The sequence below is a fragment of the Phragmites australis genome, chromosome 1, assembly GCF_958298935.1.
Source record: "Phragmites australis chromosome 1, lpPhrAust1.1, whole genome shotgun sequence".
In the NCBI taxonomy this organism is placed as follows: Eukaryota; Viridiplantae; Streptophyta; class Magnoliopsida; order Poales; family Poaceae; genus Phragmites; species Phragmites australis.
In genome coordinates, this window is record NC_084921.1 from 35,789,039 (window position 1) to 35,794,782 (window position 5,744).

At 43.4% G+C, this 5,744-nt stretch overlaps 1 pseudogene; it reads left to right on the forward strand.

Moving 5' to 3' along the window:
- The first annotated feature begins 3,957 nt into the window (after nt 1-3,957).
- LOC133884451 (putative pentatricopeptide repeat-containing protein At5g52630) lies at nt 3,958-5,744 on the forward strand (annotated as a pseudogene).

Consider the following 5,744-nt stretch of genomic DNA (forward strand, 5'->3'; position numbering starts at 1 on the left):
GAACGCGCTTGGTCATCCAATGGGCCCATGGGGAAGGTGGGTGGAAGCGTGCTGGGTCAATGGGGCTGGTGAGCGCGTCAGAGCTTGGTTGGTTGCTCGGTTAGGGTGCACGCACGGCCTGTGCGCATGATGCAGGTACGCTGCGTATAGGCGCATTGTGTGTGTGTGTGTATGTTTGTATGTGTATATATGTATGTGTGTGTGAGAGAGAGATTAAGTACCATATAAAAAACTAAATAACTTAAGATCTAATTGGTATACAAGGTCATTTTATCTAATATATATGTTTCGAGTATTTTGTCTTTTTTTGGAACATATTTCAGGTATTAATGACATCAAGTATAATTTACTACACATGGTTATTTTGAATACATCTAAATGAAATGTTTTTTTCCTATCAAACTTTATCAATTTTAAAACGTTTATTTTTAATGGTCATGATTTATGTTACATTATTGTACTCTTTATTAACTGAGCTCTAGTTATTTTTAGTTGTAGATATTTTCTAGCAATTTCTATGATAAGTCAATATCGAACTAGAAAAGGCAACATCGAGACGTTGAATATACAACTATCATTATCTATTACAGGAAGATTGTATATTTATTACTATGAGCGAATTTGTGTATGAATAATAAAGAAGATGTTTTAAACTGATCATGGAACATTGATTCATCGCAACACCTATATTTTATTTTTCTAAAAAATAGAAAATATATTAACCAATATTAAAAAGATTATGTTTTTACAAGGATTAATTTAGGCGAAATTGTTATCATACCACTAAAACCAAACTGTTTTTCTTTTGTACCATTATTTTCTCGATATCAATTTTAGCACTCAATTTCTCTCCGTGCTTGCCCTGTCTAGCACTCCGTCAGAACTACCTCTCATGACCCGTTTTGACTCCCCGTTCAGATCTGAACTGCTCTTCAACCTCTCGCTCCCCTTCGCTCTCATGTTGCACTGCTCCCGCTACTTCGTGCATCCCAGCCTCCCTCCTGGCGCCCTGCTCTGTTGCGTTGCTTTGCCCTCCTGTCGTATCCATGAAGCAAAGCACAGAATCAGCAAGTAGTTGTTCGCATAGGTTGGTGCCAGAGCTGCCACTCGTCGATTCCCCATATTGTGGGATTCTGCTGGTGGAGGCCAAGTCCCATAGCATGGAGAACCCGGGTCGGATTTACTACAAATGCAAGAACAACCGGTAGGTAAGCATTTTTCTTTGATTTTGGGAAAATTGGTCCTCTAGATATTGTCTTGAACGGTTGTTTCTTGTTCTGAATTAGGTGATTGGTAGATGTAAATTCTTCCAATGGAAGGAGGATTATAAAGAGTACATCAACAAGTTGCATCGGTCTGGAGCAATTGCAGCAACACAAGAGAAAGGATGGCTTGTTCGTGAGGACAAAATTGGCTATCCAGAACAAGCAAAAGCTGAACCAAAGGGAAAACTAAAGGAAAGCATCAACAAGAAAGCCAATGCAATTGAAAGATTGTTGTTGCACTAGAGAAGTTAGTTGCGCTGGTAGCCATATTGGTGTGTGTACTGGTGTGCAATATGATCGTGATGCTAGGAGCTAATGTGAATGTAAATTGATGCATGTTTGTGCCATATGTTATGATGAATGGAAATGCATATTTGTGTTTCAAACTTCTCAGAATTGCTAGCATTTGTATGTAGTAGATGACATATTTGATGGAAGGTTAATACTCAGTACGCAAAACATAGTCTCACACATAATTTGAGCCAAGGTTTAATCTAAGCACAATTTATGTTAATTGAGCTCATACCATGACATAGTCTTACACAAGATAGCACATAATAGAACAAAGTTTTACATAGATGATGTTACATAACATTGTCTTAACTAATTCATCCCTTCTTTGGGGTCCAAGATCATGTCTAACTTCTAGTCACTGGCCCCGGGCTACATGCAAGAGTAGAGCTTCTAGTTGACCTTGTAGGTGTTGTGGCAGTAGCAACAACTTTCATCCTTTTTCTTGGTGTTTCTGTAGCAGAATTGCCCCTTTTGCTTGGTGTAGCAGGAGCAGCATTGCCCTTCTTGTTAGGTCCAAGAACACAAGTTTTGGCCTTCTTTTTAGCAGTTCTCCTACAAAGCATACAATTCAAACATAATTAGTTAAAGGTCTTGGTTAGTTGCAGAAACAGTACATGCCTTGAAATTTTTAACCTTTCAGACATATTTGTTGGCTAATAAAGCAAGGTATCAGGATGTGCCATCTTGTTCATGCATCCTCTAGCAATGTGGCCATATTGTTTACACCTAGAGCACACTCTTGACTTCACTACTAGTTCATCATATGATCTGATTTTTTTCTTCCTCAGCCTTCCTGCTAATTTGTCAAGTATAGGTGGCAGCATATGAAATCTGAGGTCTACCTTAGGCCAACTTGACTTGTTTGTCGTCGATGGGAGAACACCTGAGTATGTTGCTCTGAAGAAATCAATTGAGTAGTACAAAAAACAAAATCTTCAAGATTCAAACTTGGACCAGAGAAGATGACTGCAAGTGCATGAGTGCAGGGTTTGCCACTCAATTGGCACTGCCTACAAGTGCAAATTGCTTCTAGCAAATTAACAACAACTCTCCAAGCTTTATTGCCTTTGGTCATCCCTGATACCTGAGCAGTATATTGTGATGCAAATTCGACTCTGAAGTGCAATCCTTTGCTTTTTCTTGTTTAGCTCGTTGATCATATGTGGTAGAATTTTTATATGTAGATTGATTGTAATCTTTTATCTGTTAGCAATCTTGACCATTATCATTGTTCTAAGGGTGTCTACAAGCTCAACTTGTGGGTAGTCCTTGATCTTTCTAATCTAACTGTTGAAGCTTTCCGTCAGGTTATTGTTCACATACTCAACTTTGCTCAAATATGAGAATATGGATCTTGACCAAAGCTTTTTGTGATTCTCTTGGAAATATTGAATAGCATCAGATCTATCTTTAGCTACCAATTCCATATACTCATTATGCTTGTCCATTATATATACCCATGCTGTTGGCCACATGTATTGCAGAATGTTACCCTCAAATTTTTTCTTGAAGTTTGCCAATAAATGCCTGAAGCACTCCCTATGCTCCACTCCAGTATTGAACACATTTGGTATTGCTAACTCTAGTCCCTTATTTGCATCACTGTGAATTGCTAATTCATATGGAATATTGTATTCCTTGCAAATGCACTTCTTTAATTGAATGAGGAACCACTTCTAATTATCTCTTGTTTCCTTGTCAAAAATACCAAAGGCAATAGGAAACATCAATGTATGTCCATCAAGTATTATTGTTGCAGCTAGTGGTCCAGTGTACCTTCCGGTTAGATGAGTTAATTCCACCGCTAGATAAGGCATCCATCCTCTGATAAATCTATCAATATATGACTTAAATGCCACAAATAATATCTTAAAGTACACAGGGCTTTCATCCTCGTACCTTTCCACCTCTATTTCTACTATACTAAAGGGACTTAGATTCCACGGATAAAATGATATGTAATGCTATTCCTTTTCTGAAACAACAGGTTTAGTTCATGTTAGGGCCTTACATTAGCTCATGTTAGGGCATTACATGAGCTAATTGTAGTTAGGGTCTTACAAACGCAGAGAACCACTACCCTAATTCCTAATCTAGATCTGCTCAGAAAATAAAAAATTGTAAGAGAAGAGAAAGAGAATTAACATGCCCATGTTATTGCTACAGGTTGGGTTCCATTTTCCCATCCAATTTGAACTCTAATTGGGAGAGGGGTGGCTACTGCTAGCAGATCGGTAGCACGTGTGTTGCCTGAGGAGAGAATAGAGAGAAGAGGCACGAGGGGTGTTAGACAAAAGGCAACAAAATGCTAGACGGGACAAGTATGAAGAGAAATCGAGTGCTAAATCTAAAATCGTGAAAAAAAATAGTGATGCAAAAGCAACACGGTTCGGATGGTATGAAGAGCAACGATTTCACCATTAATTTAATAGCTTTGAAAATCAATTTAAATTTATCAATCCTCGACCCCTATTATCCAATCCTGATTCCGCCCTTGCTCCCCGGCCACCGCCTCAAGGCCGGCCACCTCCCCGCTCACCGCCTCCTCCCACACGCTGCTCGGCCACCACCTCCTCACCTTCTACGCCTGCTGCGCGCTCCCGGGCTTCTCCCACCGCTCCTTCCTCGACCTCCCCGCGCCGTCCTCCCCCGCCGCGTGGTCCTCCCTCATCTCCTCCTTCGCCCAGAACGGCCTCCCCGCGGCCGCCTTCGACCCGTTCCGCCGCATGCCCGCGGCGAGCATCCCCGCCTCCGACCGCTCCATCTCCTTAGCCGCGTAGGCCGTCGCCGCCGCCGAGGCCTCGTCGCGCCTGCCGTTCGCCCCGCACGCGCTCCACGGCCTCGCCGCCAAGACGCCGTTCGCTGGCGACGTGTTCGTTGGGTCGGCGGTTCTCGGCACGTATGCCATGTGCGGGCACCTTGCAGACGCCCGCCGCCTGTTCGATGAAATGCAGGAGAGGAATGTTGTCTCCTGGTCAGCGCTCATCTGCGGGTACGCTGACGCTGGGGTACATCCTGCAGCATGGTGATCTTCCTCTTAGCACTTGAGGAGGCTGTGCCGGTGAATGACTTCACAGTTTCGTGCATCATCCGTGTATGCGCCGCAGCAACGCTCTTTAAGCTTGGAGCCCAGGTGCATGCCCGGACTATAAAGACAGCGCTTGATGCGTCACCCTTTGTGGGTAGCTCACTCGTTTCCCTTTACTCATAGTGTGGGCTTGTGGAGTGTGCTTACCGGGTGTTCACTGAAGTGTCTGAGAGGAACCTTGGGATTTGGAATGCAGTGCTCATTGCATCTGATCAGTATGGGCATACTGCTGCAGCATTTGGGTGATTTATGGAGATGCAGAATGCTGGGTTCCGGCCCAACCACATTACCTTTCTGTGCATGCTCACTGCTTGTAGCCATGCTGGTCTTGTTGACGAGGGGAAGCAATACTTTTCCCTCATGAAACAGTACAGCATTGAACCACGGGCTGAACGTTATGCTTCAATGGTTGACCTACTTGGTCGTGTTGGACGTATAAGTGAAGCACTTGACCTTATGGAGTCCATGCCCATGGAACCACCTGAGTCTGTCTGGGGTGCGCTCCTCATGGCATGTCGCATGTTTAAGGATGCTGACACTGCAGCTATCGCTGCAAAGGGGCTATTTGATACAGGCTCCCGCAGCTCTGGCGCACACATGCTCTTGTCAAGCACATATGCAGCTGCAGGAAGGCATGTTGATGCAGCCCTTGCTAGGAAAGCAATGTGTGATGCTGGTGTACGGAAAGAGACTGGCCTTAGCTGGCTAGAGGCTACAGGGGAGGTGCACACCTTTGTGTCGAACTGCAGGAGACACCAAAGAAGCGAGGAAATTTACAAGGTGCTATAGAAAGTTAGTGAGAATATGGAGGCAGCTGGTTATGTGGCAGACACTAGTGCAGTGGTTAAGGATGTGGATGGGGATGAGAAGCAAGCAACAGTGAGATATCACAGCGACTCTCACAGCTAAAGGCTAGCAATAGGATTAGGACTTTTGATTGTTCCAGAAGGTGTACCAATCCAAGTTATAAAGAACTTAAGTGTTTGTGTGATGATTGCCACAATGCAATTAAGTATCTCACTAAGGTCTTATTTTTTTTCTGCTTCTGGTGTTTCCAGAAGCTAGAAGTCAGAACAAACGGGGTTACGGAGAAGTGA